At 42.2% G+C, this 19,497-nt stretch overlaps 1 protein-coding gene across 2 annotated transcripts in view; it reads left to right on the top strand.

The window, feature by feature from the left end:
• The window catches only part of LOC149322298 (RNA binding protein fox-1 homolog 3), a 545,247-nt gene that overhangs the window by 200,306 nt on the left and 325,444 nt on the right, over nt 1–19,497 (top strand). For both annotated transcript variants that reach the window (XM_089538959.1, XM_089538969.1), the window contains exon 2: nt 3,814–3,933. The gene's annotated coding sequence lies outside the window, so the exon portion shown is untranslated. The remainder of the gene's footprint in view (nt 1–3,813; nt 3,934–19,497) is intronic.

The following is a 19,497-nucleotide window of genomic DNA, read 5'->3' as shown; positions in this document are numbered from 1 at the left end:
TAAAATATTACTGTTACACGTCTGCTTTCAGACTGCATACCTTCCAACTGTTCCAATTTGGCAAGAACAGTCCTGATTAATCCTTTGTTGCTCTACGTTTTCATCTGCTTTTAAAATGTCCCAGTTTGTTTTTCCTACTTCTGCTTTTCCCAAATATCCTTGATTTACTTCAGTTGCTGAAAACCGAGTTCAAAATTTAAAAGTAGTTTGTACACAACTAGCTCAACAGAAAGCAGAGGAGAAGAGGGGGCAGAATCTTGCCTTTTCCTGTAGGGCTGGGAAAAGCAAACTGCTGCAGTCTCTCTTGGCTTGTCTGTTTTTTCTCATTAATAACTTTTGCCATCTCAGATGCACTCTGATGTTGCTTGGCCATATGTGTACTGATTTTCATTGTGAAATGATGGAGGATATGAGATTGGTTTCTAATAGGACATTTAGAAGGATTTAAATCAGGTTTTGCTAGATACAGAAAGAAACAGGGCTCCTGCCCCTTTAACAGAACAACAGAAATTTTGACATATGTACCTTGGACACCTCCTCTGTCTAAGACACCCCAGACAGATAACAGGGCTCCTGTACCTTTAATAGTTTGTTTCATTTCATTTATATCCTGCCTTTCTCCCTATGTGGGACTTGAGATGGCTCACAAGATGGATTAAAACAACAAACTGTACAGCTAAAATCAGTCATAATGTAAATTTATATTAACAACCATAGTTAAAATTATTCAATAAAAACACTTTAAAAGTGTTCAAAAGTTAACAAATGAGTGGGAGTGCAGCACCTTTATGCTCCATTAAAAAAAAAAGCCTTCTACAGCAATCAGAGCCAAAAGGCTGCCTAGTAAGAAGATCTTGCCTTGCTGAGGTGGGGAGGAGTGGAGAGCCCGCTTAGTTTCCCATAAGAGAGAATTCCACAGTTTGGGAGCAGCCAACAAGAAGGCCTTCTCTTGTGTCCTTACCAATACACCAGTGGAGGTCTTGGGACCAAGAGAAAGCCTTCTCCTGAACATCTCAAAATAAGGGAAGAAATGTTGTTTCAGATAGTCTGGACTCAAGGTGTTTTATAGGTCATGTATACAGGGCTGGCTCGTCCATATAGGCGAGCTAGGCAGTCGCCTAGGGGCAGCAAACAGTGGGGGTTGCTGGCACGGTGGGGTGACAAGGGAGCCTGGAGGCCAGAGAGAGAGAGAGAGAGAGAGAGAGAGTGGCTGGAGTGGAGGACGAGGCGAGCAGAGCAGCAGCCCTTTCCTCGCTGTTTACTTCCCTCCTCTCTCTCTCTCTCTCTTGCTCTTTCTTTCTTCCTTCCCTTTTTCCTCTTCCTCGTTCCTTCCATGGCTGGGGAGGAGGGTAAGTCTCTTAGGCCCTTATCACACGTGGAGGGGGGGGTTGCAGCTCAGATCTGCAGTCACTCCTGTTCTAGCAATGCGAAACGTCATGTTTTTTCACACCAGATCCGGAGTCACTCCTGTCTAGCAATGCAAATTCACGTTAAAATGTGATGTTTTACCACACCTGGTTGCCTTTCTGTTGCCCTTCCGAATTGAGGGGGAAGCGGAGTCAGTTCGATTCTAAGCAAGTCACGTGATGCGGATTCAAACAAAGGGGAGTGAATGCACTTTGTATTACCACACCGTAACATAATTTGAGGGTTCAACGATTCAAATCGGCCCCCTTGCACATGCTCAGTGGGGCTCTGGACGCTGTCCTCCTTCCCTGCCCCCTCCTTAGCTGTCATCTTTCATCGAGGTCTAGGAGGAAGCAGGGGATGATGGGATCGGCGGCAGGGTGAAGGAGGGGAGCAGATCAGGGTCTAGGAGGACACAGAGGATGATGGGATAGGCGCCAGGGTGAAGGAGGGGAGCATATCGGGGTCTAGGAGGATGCAGGGGATGATGGGATCAGCAGCAGGGTGAAGGAGGGGAGCAGATCGGAGTCTAGGAGGATGCAGGGGATGATGGGATCAGCGGCAGGTTGGCAGAGAGAGGAGATGGCATGAAGGAGGAGGAGGGGGATGACGGAGCAGGACGCAGGGGGCCAAGGGGGGTGACATCACAGTACTTTTCCACACCAGACCAATTCGCAGTGCAATCGAAGTGAGCCTGGAAGCGAATTCTGTGAAGTCACCTTTTTTTTGGTTTTACCAAAATGAGGGATCACTTTGGAATCACTGCGGAAGCACCTCGCAAGGAGCTCCCATAGAAAGGAAGGCATCTGATAACACATTCGCTTTACAACGTGAATGCGCATCGTTGGACCCGCAGTCACGTCGGAACTGAGCCGGAAAATCTCCAAAAAGCTCAGTGTGATATACTCCTTAGTCTTAGGGAGGGGAAGGGAAGGGAGGGGGGACCCCAGAGGAGGCACCTGTATCAACGTGGCAGATGGGCAGCTCTTTCTCCTCTCCTCTCTTCTCCTTCCTCCTCTTTTCCTTTCCTTCCTGCCTTGGTCCAGGGCTGCCCACCCGCCGCGTTGCCATAGGCGCCTCCTCTGGGGTCCCCCTTCCCCTCCCCTCCCAGGAGACTTACCCTCCTCCTTGGAAGGAGTGAGCAAGAGGGCCTCTGAGCATGTGGAGAGCGGCAGGTGGGCAGTCCTGGACCAGGAGAGGAAGGAACGGAAGGGAAGAGGAAGAGAGAGAAAAGAAGGAAGGAAGAAGGGAAGGGAAGAAGGTGGGAGGAAAGAAAAAGGCAGGGTGAAGGAGAAAAGAGAGAGAAGGAGAAAGAAAGGAAAGGGAAGCCCTGAGAGGCTGAGAGAGCATGACTTGCCCAAGGTCACCCAGTGGGTTTGTATGGCCAAGCTGGGATTTGAACTCTGGTCTCCCATTGTCCTACTCCAATACTCAGGCCACTACACCATGCTGGACCCTCCATCCACTGCACTTAAAGGTACAGTACTCAGTTATTTGTTGTGTACCTTCAAGTTGTTTTCCACCTTATGGAGACCTTAAAGGAAACCTATCCTGGGGCTTGCTTGGCAAGATTTCTTCAGAGGAGGTTTGCCATGGCCTTCCCCTGAGGAGGCTGAGAGAGTGTAAAGTGATTGAGGTCACCCAATAGGAAGGGAGTCGAATCCTGGTCTCCAGAGTCCTAGTCCAACACACAAACCACACAAAGCTACATCCCAACCTTCTATCCAGGAAGAATGTCAAAATGTCTTCCATTTTGAGCATGACTGAGAAACATGGATTTATATTATTTTTTATTAATGTTTTTGGCTTTTCGTTGGTTATGTCCTCCATTTTTGAACGTCCTACAATTTTTCCTACATTTTGTCCTACATCATGCCCTACATTTTCCTTACACTTTGAGGCGCTACCGGGGGGGGGGGCAAAATATTTCTCGTTTAGGGTGGCCAAATATCTAGAGCCAGCCCTGCATGTATAGCACTTTGAACTGTGGCCAGGAATGGACCAGTCAGTGGTCATCAAAGAGGTAAGTGGGGAGTTATATGTTCCCAGTCACCAGCTGCACTCAGCAGTCTGGCCACACTACTTGGACTCATTTTGGACCAACTGAAATTTTCACTTTCCAAAAACAGCCCCATGCAGAGTGTTACAGTAACCCAGACAGGATGTAATCAAGGCATGTGCCATTGTTAATATATAAGAGGGGAAAAGCCTAGCTGTATGGAAGATTGAATTTCCTGACAAGCTTACACTTACTGAAATTTCTGATTCCACTCAACTATGAAAGGTTCAAGAGTCCTGTCCTCTTTTGTGTCTGGGCATCTTAAGTGCCCTTTAGAATCCATAGTGCTGTTCTTTTCTCTCTACGTGGAAACTAGGTCTAGAGTTTCTTTCCTTTTTTTCCTCCAGGCAGGGAACCTGCAGCCAGCCCAAGGACCCTGATGGCTTTCCTTCCCAGCACGGAGTGCTTGTAGCTGTACTAGATCTTTAGGCATCTGTCAGAAGCAACACAGCTCTTTGATATTCCAGGTAAGACTTCTCCGGGGAGACCTTTGCAATTAGATGCACCTGGAATGTGAGGTATTTATTATTAGGGGGAGGGGGGTTCAGGTTGGCTTGTGCAAAGGACCTGGCTTTCCACACATGATTATTAGCCCATGGAAACTTTCAGAGGAAAAGAACACCCACACCCTGACAAATGTTATAGCTTCTGGTGCAAAAACAAGCATCCACTGTGAACAGCACGGATTTTGGAAGTTCAATTTAAAAAAAAATATGATACCTTGCAAAAATACAGATCATGACTGTCTACAGTTTTTGAGAGTGCTCAGAGCTGATATAGGAGTAAAACAGATGGGCCAAATGAAGTGGTTTCTGGATGCTTTGGAGGCATGCTGATTAAACGTTGCATGCCTCCAAAGCAGTCAGAAGCTGTGCTGAAGTTGCACTCCAGGTCTTAAGACTGGAGCAAAAAGGAGCTGGCGTAATCTGACTCCTGGAGACACTGACTGGACAGTCCCTACATCCACAGCCTGCTTTGGGAGCAAGCCATGTGGCTAGCAGGGTTCTGACCCACTTCTAACCAGGGAGAACTTGGACCACTTTTTCAGGCCATAGAATCAATGCGGCTTTGGCTTTTAATTTGGTAATCTCCACTTTGTTGTAAAGTGGCACACCCAAGAGCTGATTGTGTGCTGTTTTCTATCCCTCTTGAGCAAGATATTTTTGTGTATAATACCTCTTTCCCTCTCTGCTTTTCCTCCATCTTTGTTCATGTGATTATTTTTGTTTCTGTCTGGTAAACTCAGCATCATATGACTGATCCATTTTTCTGCTAGCCTAATTCTTGAAATCATTCAGTGCTGAATGCTGCAGAGAAAATTTGAGGCATAGAGGGTCAATGAGTGAGCAAGTGCCTACCATAGGTACAATGGGGACTTCCTTCTCCACCTGTCCTCCTTCAGTAACAAAAGCAATATCTGCCAGGCTTTGAGGCAGGGAAACATTAATTTACTTGTGACTGAAGTGGGGAGGAGGACTTGAAGAGGAAGACAGAAAGTCAAAGCTAGTAGCAAAATAATACTAAACTTCTTCGTCTTTGAATAGCATCTTTTCAGCACAGGGTTGCATTTCCCTTCAGTGTGTGTAGCTAACCATAGATAATGGTTTGATACCCCAGCGTAATCTCCAATCTTTTCTTGCGCAGTAGGCTTTTGTCAGGTCTTCAAGAATAGCCCACACTTATAATGCATTGATTATCCAGTAATGGGAGAAAATTTGGAATTCTTATTTCAACCTTGTCTTTCTGACCTGTATTAACAGAGAGTTCTTACCATTGTGATGCAGTTGTGCCCCTTTGTTCTTTGCTCTAATGGCCAGGCTGGACTAAGAACACTAACTTAAGTAAAGTCGAAGGCTTTCATGGCTGGCATCCAGTTTTTTGTGGGTTTTTTGGGCTATGTGGCCATGTTCCAGAAAAGTTTCTTCCTGACGTTTTGCCAGCATCTGTGGCTGGCATCTTCAGAGAAATACTACATACTAACCTAAGTATTTATATATGAAAGATGTATGGCAGAATAAAGTCTTATTCATGCTTCTGCACTCATATAGAATGGAAAAGATTCTGTTGCTACCTAAGACACATTTCTCTTCATTTTTGCTTTGCATTTTATTGGAAGGAGTGGTGCTGGGTGTCTAGGAAATAGGTCCATTTTATGCTGAATTTGGTCTGCTTCTATGCTGTTGAAATTGCACAGCCAGAATCTTGTAAAAGATGTGGAGAAGTAAATGGTTGGACCTCTCTTAGCTAGACTGACTGCTATATGTACTCTGCACACGCAGTATGCTTGGATTATGGTGGAACCTTTTCATGTGTACTAATTCCACAGGCATGTTTCTATCTCTGCCCCCACCCCCCAATAAGCATTAATTTATCAGGAAATTGTCCCAGTTTCTCATATACATAGATTACCCTAAGATCCAAACCAGATGTGGCACATGGCATTGCATAGTTGACTTTCGGGGGGCAGGGGGACAAATAGCAGGTGGTGTAGTTATGGGAGGTTGGAAAATAGCAACAAAAAATAGAAACAAACATAAAGTGTTGGAACTCTTATGCTCTTTGCCATATGATGAATTTTGCAATGTGATCTGTGAATAGTGCAGCTTTTGAGCAAGGACAGGCACTTGGAGCCCCTTCCATGGGCATAACTGATTTTTTTTATCTGCCCACCCTTCCACAAGTGCTAATTGCAGTGGGAGAAATATTTGCAGGATCCTAATGCTTTCTGCCAGCCTGCATTTTAAGAGGCAGTGCTGATGACAGTGTTTACTAGTGGGCTGCCATACATATTGGATGATAGCCAAGGAACAGTAGGACTGTAAAGCTTTGGGAAGAAGACATTCCTGAGAATGAGACTATCCTGAGAATGAGACTGTACTCAGATGGCATAGGCTTACAGGTGATGTCTCCAAACTACACTGAGAGAAAAAGGCTAATGTGCTGCAAGATATGCGATAAAGCAAGGGTGCGCAAAGTGTGGTCCTCTACATATTGTTGAACTGCAGCTGCCAGTTATGTTGGTTAGGATCAATGAGACTTGCAGTCCAAATATATCTACATGATTCTCAGATCTAAAGCTGCCTCCTCACTCTCATTCTTCTCCCTCTTTTCAACTCTGCCTGCCCCAATTAGGATTGTTCAGTGCTCAGTTCTGTCACAAACAGAATTCCATATCAGTTCTCTTAATAATTCTTCTCCCCCCCTTCACCCACAAAGATGTCAGGTTGCTTTTAAATGTATGTAAATCTTTGTTGTTGCTTATTGCCATGAAGCTGCTTCCACTTACAGCAACCTTAAGAACAAGAGACCTCCAAGACAACCTTTTATTAACAGCCCTGTTAAGATCTTGCAAACTCAGGGCTGAGGCTTCCTTAATTGAATATATCCACCTGTAATACAGTCTTCTTCTTTTCCTACTACCTTCCACTTTGCCGAACAGTATCATCTTTGCTTAAAAAGACACTTTTGGTGGGTGGCACATGTGTCCAGTTATGGGAATATAGAAGCTGCTTTATCTGTCTATCTGTCGTCTGTTTCTTTTTTTATGGTTGTGGCTCTCTGAGCTCTCAGGCAGAGGACTTTCATGGTGCCTGCTATGAGATCCTTTTAACTGGGTGTTTGGAAAGTTAAAGCTGGGTTCCTCTACATATGAAGAGTGTGTTCTACTGCTGAGCTGTGATTGATCTCCTTTAGGTAAATAGGTATTTCACCTATAAGATGTTTGGAAGAATTGATTGTGGAAGTTTGATATCAAAAGCAAAGGCAGTGGACTCACTTTGAATTATTTTGTTTGTGATGTTGTCTCTCTAGTTTACTGTAGAAATAAGATAGATGAATGATTAGATCACCAAAGGAAAAAATACAGACAGTTAATACAAACAAAAATCCATCAGTGATACCTTTATTGGCCAATTGAAATGCACAATATACTTGTTGCAAGCTTTCGAAGCTCTATGGGCTTCTTCTTCAGGCAAGATGTTACAAAACCAAACTGGGGAGGGGGAACAATTGGAAATGTTAGTCAGATGCCTACATGTTGTTTGAGTTCTTAGTAAAGATGTTATGATGGGGATGATATCTTTTGCAGGCAGGCTCCTCCTCCTTCTGGCCATGTGGTAATAGGGAGATTTTCAAAGTCCAGGAAATTTAAAGTCCATTTGCATCTCAACAGGGACCCCTCTTTTGCAATCCAACATGTCTCCATTCCAGTGAGGTCACAGGCTTCTTTGTAGGCAGAGAACAATGGATTCCTCAAGAAGTCTCAATGTTTTTGTATCAGGAACATTTTGGTGATGTAGACGTAAAACATGTGAATTCAGTCCAAATTTAAAAAGAAAAAAAATGTTTTACCTTGGTTGAAGTTCCAGTCCACAGGCTACTCTTCATGGTTCTCTTGTTGCAGTCCTGGATGTTTTAAATTGTTAATGTCAACTTTAATTTAAATAAATCTTTAATTTAACTTTAAGAGATCTGGGACCCAGTTCCCTCCACACACACACACACACACACACACACACACACACACACACACCACAGTCCACCGCAGACTGCACACACTGTTGTTGCTGCTATGCTAACCAGTTTCAGAGGAAAACTGGAAAGATATTGAACAGGCAGGAAAGCTTGTTTTAAAAGGATATTCCTTTAAATGTTACTTGACCAGATTTTGATAAAGTGCTTTGGGGTCACAGCACGACACATGATTCCAGAGGAGATGAGGAGGCTTCCATGTCAGTGGGGTAGGGAATCATATCTGGAAATAAAGGTGCTGAACTCCATCTCCCAATATGTTCAGCACCTTGAGTAGCATTGTTAAAGTGTAGATGAAATCTGGAATGGATTCACTACCTCACTGACATGATATTCACTGGTCACCATTACGGTGGCTGGGGGGGTGGGGGTGGGGGGCGGCACATGATCCCCAGACTCATTTAAATCAGTGTTCCCAATAGGAAGTGTATAATTTCATGTATGTGCATATGTATTAATGTTGCTCTAATTAAACAAAAACACCCTACTTTTCTTGAGCTTTCATACAATCTAGTGGTCCAGTCCAGAATTTCTGATCCGTCAGCTCACAGTACACTGGAGGCAACACTGGCTGGTTTTTTTGTTTGTTTTTTGTTTTTTTGTTTTTTTGTTTTGTTTGTAGTTGAATATGTGCAAGGATACTAAACGTGAACACCAAGCCCACAGTGTCATAACTTTTCCTTCATTCCAAGCACTTAAGCAAAGAAAAGAGGGCTAACCACACAGGAGCTCTTCACTCCTACCCACATGCTCCCCAATGCCTTCTTCTCCACTTTTCTTAATGGAAGGCAGAGATGTGAGTAATCCAAACTAAAACCACATTCCCTTCCCTCCTACTGGAAAAGAAATGAGCCTGTGTGCATGCCAAGTAGCCAAAAGCACTCTGAGGCTTAATAGAGGTTTTAAGAAAGTTTTATTCTATGTAATCAGGTTTCTGGGCATCATATCTTGGAGCATCCATCTCTACGCTTAGCTTAGAAATTTGCAAAATTACTGAAACAGGTTACATTCCAAAGAAACCTTGGAACCAATAACTAGCTAGAGAAACATAACAATAATCCTTGACATTCCCCTAACTAAAACAGTCCCTTGCATTTACAGAAAAGTAGGTATCTGTTCTCAGGTTTTCCCATGGCTAAGGAAGGGGAATATCAGTTTCTATCAGCCTTCCTTCTGCTGATAGTCAGCATCCTAACAGGAGAGCTTGGAAGAACAGACTGACAGCCTCCTTCCCTCCAGAACAAAGCAGTAAAACTTTGATACTCTTCACCTTCAAATGTTCCAAATGTTTCAGCATCTCTTGATGAACACAAAGCTTGGTTGGCAAAAGTGTTGTGTGGGTATGCATTAACTGTCCTCAAGTCAACCTCCACTGTCTTATGGCAACCCTATGAATGAGACATTTGCAAAATAATCTATCTTCAACAGCGATGCTTAGGTCTTGCAGACGAAGTGTTGTGGTTTCTTTGATTAATTCTATCCACATTTAATGAGGTCTTCCTCTTTTCCTGCTGCCTTCTACTTTACCAAGCATTATTGCCTTTTCATGATGTGTCCAAAATACAACAGCCTCAGTCTGGTCATCCTGGCCTACAGGGAAAGTTCAGAACTGATTTGTTCTAGGACCCATTTGTTGGTCTTTTTGGTGGTCCACTGTATCAACAAACCTCTTTTCCAGCATCATGTCTCAAATGAGTTGATATTTTCCCCTATCAACTTATTTATTGTCGAGCTCTCACATCAATACATAGTGATAGAAAATATGGGGAAAAGTAAGAAATGGTTAACATGTAAAGATTTGCTGACATTCGACAATGAAGGAAATGTAAACCTAAATTTAAAAAATGAAATTATAAGTAGAACTAAATCTCATATGAACTGGTTGAATTACTTACAAATAAAAGAATGATTTATAAAGGATGTTAGACAATTTGGCTTTGAAAAGGAAGAAAACGAGTTAGACATTATCTTAACGAATGATAGTGAGAAGAAAGTACTAAGAAATATCTATAACATTATATTGAAAAGATTCTTAGAAGATGTAGGAATTAAGGACTCTATGATAAAATGGGTGCAGAAGCTAGGATATAATTTAGACCTAGGAAAATGGGAAAGTGCAAGACAAAAAACAATGAAATTTACTGTAACACAAGTATTAAAAGAAAATTATTTTAAAGTAGGAAATAGATGGTACTACACACCCTGTGCATTAGAGAAAATATACAATTTAGAAAACAGCCTGTGTTGGAGATGCCAAAAGGATGTGGGTACATACTTGCACATGTGGTGGCACTGCCCTATGATAAAACCTTTCTGGTCCAAGATCTATTCAGAAATTCAATTAATGTTAAAAATTGACTTTAATATGAAACCAGAACTGTTTCTTCTAAATATGACCTCAATTATGAATCCAGTAGATGAAAGGAAGCATTGGAAGATAGTACTATACTTGATATCCACGGCCAGAATGATTGTGGCCAAAAACTGGAAACTTTCACTGACTCCCCATATAGAAGATTAGATGAACAAATTGTTTGAAATGAAAGAACAAGTTAGACTAACAGCTTTATTAAATAAAAAAGGTATGTCAAAATGGGAAAAAGATTGGGAAGATGTGATAGGTTATTTAGCAAATGTTTAGCATTGTTTGATTGTATAAATACGGGCACTATTTGACTTTTAGCTTCTTATGAAGGCTTATATAAATAACACAAGGTATTGGAACTGATATCTGACAATTATAATAATTGAGTTATAACTGCAGGAGGATTATTTATGTACATCTGAATCCTGACATTCTAGATGCAATATTTGTAAATAACTGGTTATAAAATAAAAATAAAAAATAAAAAAATGGCATAGACAATCTTAACTTTAGTGTTCAAGTGAGATGTCTTTGCACTTGAAGATCTTGTCTAGCTCATAACTGCTCTTTTCATAGCTGTCTTCCAAATCCTATTCTTCTTATGATTTCTTAACTGGAATCTTCATTCTGATTAATGATGATCCAAAGTATTGAAAATCTTTAACATAGGGTTAATTTACAGGGTTATCTGCTCCTCTGCCAGTCTAAATGGTAAATTAACCTCTTGTTAACTAGAGCATGCACTGGGGAACAACAAAAGAATAGAACAGAAAGCAGCAGCCTCTGCAGCTTGGCTAGATCATTATGTATGGATGCATTATCACAGTTGGCAAGGTCTCATTTGTAAGTAAGTTCATTTACTTACATGTGGGCTTACATCTGAGTAAACAAGCATCAGGTTTAGTGGCAAATAAGTTTCTGTAAGTAAAAGTTGAATTTTAATGGGTTAAACAGTGTTTCTCTATGAGATGGAATGCAAATGTCTGTGTGGGCTGAGATTATGCAAGTAAAGTATATAAAATCAGTGAGTGAGCTTATCCACATTGGCTCAGTAGATGATCCTGGTGATAAACAGAAGGACATCTCCTGGATCCTTGCTATTCCGTGAACCCTGTAGGAAACCCACACAGACAACCACAATAACTGATTTACAATATTTTTATCATTTTTAATTTCAGGAGTCAGATATCTTCCCACATTATTCTTTTCCAATATGGAAAAGCAGCCCATAAACTAATCATAGATGCTCATTATATGGTAAGCATAAATGTAATCACATTCATATTCAGATGTCATCTTTAAATAAACTTTTTAAAAAGCATTTCTTTGTATTTTTTAAAAAGGTTGCTTTTTTACTTTTCAGGAATCTGATTTTTAACAACATATAGGAAAAGAGATATCACCTAAACATTAGGAGGAACTTCCTGACAGCAAGAGCTGTTCAACAGTGGGACACACTCCCTTGGAAAGTGGTGGAGTCTCCTCCTTTGGAGGTTTTTAAACAGAGGCTGGATCGCCATCTCTTGGGGGATACTGTGTTTTGACACTGTGTTCCTGCATGATAGGAGTTAATTTTGGGGCATAAATTTCTTGACTTATAGATGAGTATATATGGTAAACCAAAGTATCTTTAGAATACCCTGCATTAGAGAGGAAACCCCAGTCTCCTATGGGCAAGCACACAAAAAATCTGTTGTGCTGTGCAGCTTATTCCATGTGCCCCTTGTCTGGCTTTTCTGTAAGCCATTTCTAAGCATTTTGCCCATCTCCCAGTGTTTTGCAAATAGGAGCAATTTAGATTAACCAGAGTAGTGAGGGGCAGGCAACAGATTAAGCCCCTGCCTTCTATGGTTACTCCAAGTGCACCCTTTGCCTCCCATACTTGAAAGTTTCAATTCACTCCCAGTGTGGCATGAAGAGGATATTGCTACAGTATAGTGAAGTCATGCTTACCTACCCACTCACTCCCCCAGTGGGTAGCTTGATTTTATAGAGGCATCCTATGTGTGCCTGTGTATGGGTGACAGAGGAAATGCACTCCACCTCTCCATCTTGCCACTGGGGTCTCTGTAGTATATAAGCCCTTTGTGAACACTGGTACTCTTTCTATCAGTGGACATTTTGGTAGTCCTCTTTGTTTTTACAGATACCTAAAGTTACTGGTAAGGAGGTGCCAGGGCCCCATGAGAGTCAAAATGTGCTATAATGGCTATTCCAGTCAGTCAACTAGACATTGTATATTGGGAACATCGTAGGCAATAATGAAATGGGAAAATAAAAAGGGTCATAGAAAAATACAGAAAATGATGCAGATACATATTTATTAATTGTGTATTCTGCATCTGACACTTTTTTGAAATTATGAGAGTGCTCTGTAGAGGGCCAGAAAGATGCACTCTGGTTTTTGAAGCTGTAACAAACAATGCTCTGCTTTCCTCAATCTTTTTCTTGACAGCCATGAAGGCTACAAACACACTTTCATTTTTTAAAAAATGGAAACCGTGATTTCTGTACTCTGAAGCATGGGTGTGCAGAATACAAAGAGCCCCTGCTCTGAGAGATGCATGCTGGACTGTACAGTGCAGCTTGCATCTCTGCTCCATAGCAGCTTTTCACCCTTGGGGCAGCAGCAAGAGGTTAGTGATTATGTTTGTCTTTATGAAGTGGGACCAAACCTGTAGCCTGCAGCTACATCACACTAGTTAAAACGGCTCAGGCTGCTGGATACGGCTCTCCCCACACCTCAGCCAAGCTGCAGAGGCTGCTGCTTTCTGTTCTATTCTTTTGTTGTTCCCCAGTGCATGCTCTGAAATTGTAAAATAAGGAATAGTTCCCCCTGCCTTTTCCTGAGAACCTTCATTTCTCCGCTGGGGGCAGAGGTCGTCCTGAGAGAAGGATTAAAGAGAAGCCTCGTCTTTCTGAAGAGGCAGCACAGCCATATTTCCCCAGCTGCATTAATCAGTCTCAAGGAAGCCAAGCTCACTGTATCACCTTGAGGCTTCTTCAGAGTCCTTTGAAAAACTTTGGGTGGATTACGCTACTCTTTGCAACATGGGGGTGGGGATGGTGAGGGTGGTTTTGAAGGGACCAATCATGCTGGTTTCAGGCAGAGACAATGTGGGCAGACATTATGCAAGCTTCCCACAGATTTGCCAGCGCAACTGATATCAATGCTTCCTTTGTATTTCCATATTTGCTTCTTCACTAGTTCTCTCACCTGTTTTTCTATGACACTTGTTGTTCTGGAGAATTCTTATAAGGACAAGATGCATCACCACCTCTCGTTCTTCAACTGCATTTTCCCTTTAGTTGTGTATTTGAAGTGTGCTTCATCTTGTAGCGATCCAGGGTACATTTACATAAATTGCTTTTTTCAGTGTGTGCGTGCGTGTTATTTTGTTTAAATTTTGCATACTGGAAAATACTTTCTTCTCAGTAATTTCATGATATGTGGAACTGGGGGTCTAGTTACAGCCCATCGTGTACTGGTCAATATATGTTCACATCACTCTGTAGCTCCTGGAAATTTCAGAATCCAGGTGAAAAAGGTCTCAGCTGGCTACGCCCAACACATAGCCTTGTATAGATGGATTGGAATACAGCTCCCACCATTTCCAAACAGCATATGCCAGAATGACAGGAGTTGTAGTCAAAGTATCAGAAGGGAAGCATGGCATCAAATTGTCCTAGGCTAAGGATATAGCTGTGACAGATATTCTGCTGCTTCAGATTTGGGAGTGTATACAGGGAATGATGGGCCTTGCAGTATTTGGAGAATGGAATTTTGGGATTAGCTGAAGTTCAATTTCTCTGCCTTGATTGGAAAACAGATTGATTTTCAAGAACAGTTGTCCAGTCGCCATCCCACACTCTTTTGGGGATTCCCAGGAGCATCACTATCCTCTGAAACTTTGAAAATATGTTTTTTTGTGGGTTTTTCGGGCTATGTGGCCATGTTCTAGCAGGGTTTCTTTCTGACGTTTCGCCAGCATCTGTGGCTGGCATCTTCAGATGCCAGCCACAGATGCTGGCGAAACGTCAGAAAGAAACCCTGCTAGAACATGGCCACATAGCCCGAAAAACCCACAAAAAACTATGGATGCCGGCCATGAAAGCCTTCGGCTTTACATTTGAAAGTATGCTTTTGTAGGATGCCAAAGGATGGGAGAACCATCAGTGGGGCTTGTTGGAATGACAGCTCTGCCCAACAAGATATGTCTGGGTAAGCTCACCACACACAGCTGAGTGCTGTTGTGCAGAGGGGAAAAGATGGGGATGGATTTCTGGGAAATACCAGGATGTGGGGTGAAATATCTGTCAGTTTTTGTGTTGCCTTTGTGAAGAATTTAAGAAAAAATGCTGTTCATGGATTTTTAAAACAAACAAACCTTATTTCAGGTGCTAACCTGATTTTAAGCCAGTCTGCTTGGCTGATACAGTATTTCATGGCTGCAGCCCCTCCCCACCCTAAGTGCAGGGCTAATTAGCTGCTCCTCTGTATACTCATTCTAAGAGTAGCCCAATGTCACAGAGGCAACAGGAGCATAGGGCCCACTGCATCTGGCTTAGTGGCCTGGAGGCCAAGGGAGGATGGTACATCAGGTGGCTGAGCAAGCAGAGAAGCTGGTAATTAGGCAGCTGGAATTTAAACTCAGTCCTCTCCTGAGCAATAGGCTGTGCAGGTGGCAGAGCTAGTTGGGAGCCAGATAGTATCCTACTGGCTACCCTGTTCCCTGCTGGATGGCAAAGTGTAGTAGTACTTTCTGGCCACCTGCTGAAATGATATTAGAGAATCAGTGGTGATCAGGTAATCCTCTCCCTCTTTCATAAAATGTAGCAGAGACCCTGAGAGTTAAGCAGCTGAGCCCTCCACCAAAATCCCTGGTTTGAGAATGCTAGAGCTTTATCTAGCAAAGTGGGCACGGGAGAGGGAGAAAGCAAGTTTGTTTATCTTGGGAATTTCCAAGACAGGTGATGTCACCCCAACTCAGGGAGATACAATGGCCGCTTGACTGACATTGCTGAGTCAACAAGTGGCCCCCATCCAAGAATAGCACTTTGTCCCTAGGAAGCTGTGCAAGTCATTCTCATGGTTGCATGTGTTTGTGTTCAGAAACAAATAAGTAATGCTATTTTGCATGCGATCATGCATCGTTACCAGCTTGACTCAGTGTTGGGAATATTGGGTCTTCCTTGAGAATTGTTAGAAACTCAGGAAGTAGAAGCAAGATTGTTTAATCTCACTAGCAAAGTTCCCCACAGCAAAAGAGTGAGCAAGCAGGAAAAATAGTTTAACTAGCTCCACAACTTTCTCCCAGCCCCCAGTGTCCCCAATAAAGAAAAACACACAGTCACTTGGTTAAAAGTGAAAAAGAAAAAATAAGTTTACTTACAAAATCATGTGTATCAACAGGTACACAGGCACAGCTTCATGTTGCAGGAAAATTCAGGTAGAAAAAACAGTCTCCATGCATCTCAAAGGAAAGTTAGTCCCAGCATGCATCCATCTCCACTTAGGAGATGCTGCTGAATTGGTCAGCAAGCTAGTAAGGTAATGGCGATCTGTGTCTTCTTCACCCAAGAACAAAGAAAGGTAATAAAGTGTCCTCATGGTAAACAGGAAATGATAGTAGAAGTGAGGAAGGGGGGTTGTTAGTGAGCAATAAAACTACCATTGACATGCATTCCTAGAAAAGGTCTTGGCCTAAAAACATCATAGAGATATGGTACTAGAAAGGCTTAGCATGTGAAGTTGCTATATCCCAACACTCAGCCTCTTGGGAAGTACCATAATATTATGAAACAGCTCTTAGTTGGGGTGGTTTCAGGTAGGTTGCTGTGTGTTCACAGCCATGAAAATTGCTCACCCATTATTGTTTGTTGATGATGCATATGCTGTCGGCCTGCCTTTCTTGCCAACCAGACACTCTCCCTTTTGTTTGTTCACAATATGCCCAGAGTCCTCTGCCCACATATAAATTATGAATATCACAAAAACAAGAGATGGAAAGGACAAGAAGGGAGTCATAAGTATTCCCTCTTAATACATTTCTCCTTATGATCGAGCATCAGAGTTTCCCCAAAATCTAAACTTCTTCTTAACTCACCACACCACTGGATTTTCTGCCATTAAGATTGATGGTATGCCTGGAATCTATGTTGTACTGGCTCCAAGGATTTGAGATGGGGCATTTAATTTTTTGTTTTGTTTTGGTTTTTGGGTATGGATTGTGGAAAATAGGGTCCTGAGAAGTCTATGATGGCAGGGTGAACACAGTGTAATTTGGTACCTGCAAACACACTCCTTGTCATCTCTAAATCCTCCTGGGGAAGGAAGCACTTTTTCAGAGGAGAACTTGAAGAACAGCAGTAGAGAAACATCTAAGAGGGGAGCCCTCAAGGTACTTTTGTTCCAGCGACTTGGAGTCTTTAGATCCGCTTAGACATAAAAGGCAGCACAGTTCCATTCCCATAGTCTCAGATGGAGGAGGGGAGGGGGGAATGTGCTTGCAAAGGGAGGGAGGTCATAAATAAAGTGGTGGCTAGAAACCAGGAGGGGCATTTCTCTTTCCCCTGCTTCCCACCCCAGGAAATAAATTGGGTCAGACTTGAAAGTGAGTTTCCTCGCTGTGGATTTAATTTTAGCTCTTGCAGACTAGTTATCGTATCATAAATGCCAGGCGATTTTTAGGAAACATGCCCAGGGAGGCTTAGCTGCTGTGTAACAAGATTTGTGTCTATTTCCTATGGTAGTATGCTTTCAATAAACAACCATGTGTTCCCAAGGGCCTACAGCAAGGCTGGGATGGGATAAAAGAGGCAGCCATCTCTCTGTCTGTCCTTCAGCGATTTGGGGAAGTGCAAGTGCTGTCGGGGGTGCTGCTAGCACATCCTCTGCCCTGGATGAGTCTTTCTGTAAAGAAAGCACCAAACCAAGGGGAGGGGAGGGAAGAGGAGGGGATATGTGGATATTATAGTCAGATAGTCTGTTATGTTGCTTTTAGACTTTTCTTCTTCTCCAGGTCCTTCTACATGGCAGTCCTCACCAATCAAAGAGTTGAAGCACCAGTTCAAACCAGTAGGTCACCTAGATAAGTCTCCTGTGTTTATAGACAACTACTGTTGTTGTTTAGCAGATGCTTCTAAGTGTGGAAGGAGACCTTGGTATCAGGAAAACCTATTTTCTAAGAACACAGAAAATGTAAAAAACATTCAGGGCAGTTATATGGTAGGGAAGAAAGATAATGGTGCTAAAAAGCTTTCTGATATAAGGAAACACTAGCTGCATTATTGTGACCATGACTGTGGGGCAGGCATAGGGATGTTGGTGCATTTTTAATTCCCACCTACCTGATCTGGACTGGCCAGTGGTCAGAGATGTTGAAATTGTAGTTAAGAAACATCTGGATAAACAATTCCCACACCACTGTGGTTGGAAATGCTTGAACTATAGAAGTGTGTTGCTGTCTAGCAAATTCCTCAACTGTAAATTCCTCCAGCACCTGAAGAAATTATAATTTTAGCCTTAAATACACACGCCCTTGAACAAATAATTGTTATAGTTTAAATAATCACCTTTCTTTTTAAAAAAAAGATTCTGTGATGAGGCTTGGCTAAATTGTGGAAAGGTAAATTCCTCTCTTTCTCCCGTTACCCTACATCTTGCTGCGTCTTTTAAATCTGTCCAATTAGTGTCTATTAGTCACTCAGTGTGTTAAAGCATTAAGAACAATTAGGGGTGCAAAGAGTTTCCAGATGCAGCGTTAAGCACAGGAGCTGGCAGGCTGCTGTCTGATCCCATATGCAAGCAGTTAGAGAGGAGAAGGACATGCAGCAGAAGCTATGGGATGGTTGGCCACAGTGTGGCTTGCAAAAAACGGTAATGCTCCAAAACACATTAGAGCTGCTGTCAACTTATGCCAGAGATGGGCAAAAGCCACTGGCCTTTGAGTAGTTTATAGATGCTAGTCCCATGTTTTATGCAGAGAACTGAGAATTTATTTATTGCAATGACAAAAGGCCAAAGCAATATAGAATAACAGAAATGGGTTTCCAGTAACCAGAAGTGATGTACCATGTACACGTGTGTGTGTGTGTGTGTTTGTGTAAGCTCCTATGGAAATCAAAGAAATTTCTTTTTAAAAATGTTTTTGAGGTTTTCACTATTTTTTTTGTTACAAGAATTTATATCCCACCCTTCAGATAAAGTCCCAGGTCATCTTACATTATGAAGCTTTTAGACAAAAGGTAGAATGTTATGAAATTTTAAAAGTACAGGGCAAGAACCTTACAGAGGTAGTGATTGGTATATAGAGAGATCTTGTAGCACCTTTGAGACTAACTGGAAGAAAGATGTTGGCAGCATGAGCTTTCATAGATTTCAGTCTACTTCCTCAGAGGTAATAATTATTAGATTTAAAGTCCTGGGAAGATTGAAAAGGCCTTCCTCACATATCAAATTTAATCTTCATTGGCTCCAAATGAGGTTCACTGGGGAGAGTGTGCTTTGCTATAGAAAAGGCCTTTTTGCCTTCTAATCACCCAACACATCTGAGATGGTGTGAAAACCAAGTGGAAGAAGATTCTGTTGCTTCTGAACTCCAGAATAGGGCATTGGACCATTACATTAGTGAACCTTTAGATTAGTTCTCAGGTTTTTGTCTTTATATATGTTCTAAAACGATAAAAACAGTTAATAACAAGAATAGTTCTTAGATTAGACCAAACTTTTGGTTTATAGCTTATGAGTATGTCATACATCATTTCACTGCTGGCACTCCAACAGTACATCACCACTAGGCCTGTGATACTCAAAGGCCTATCAGCCATCAGTTGCTGGTTTGTAGTGAATTTCCAGGAAATTATGTGAATACAATAATATGGCACAAATTGCTATCAGTCCCTGGCACTCAGGGAGGGGGATTGCTAGTCTGCCACTTGATATAGTGTGGGAAGCCCTGAACTAGTGAGCACAGAATACTGTAAAGCTACAGCACTATCCTAAGGAAAGCAAAGGGAAGGAATCCTGCACTTTGTAATGCCACTTGCAAAATTTTCTATTAGCTTATCTTCACAATATTGGCTCTAGCATGAGAACATATAGTAGTCTGAAAGGTCATTACATGTAACACTGTTG

This window comes from Sceloporus occidentalis, unplaced genomic scaffold (assembly GCF_023333645.1).
Source record: "Sceloporus occidentalis isolate IW3139 unplaced genomic scaffold, rSceOcc1.0.p SCAF_1, whole genome shotgun sequence".
NCBI lineage: Eukaryota > Metazoa > Chordata > Lepidosauria > Squamata > Phrynosomatidae > Sceloporus > Sceloporus occidentalis.
Note: the sequence above shows the minus strand (reverse complement) of the source record. Positions and strands in the feature narration are given on the sequence as shown.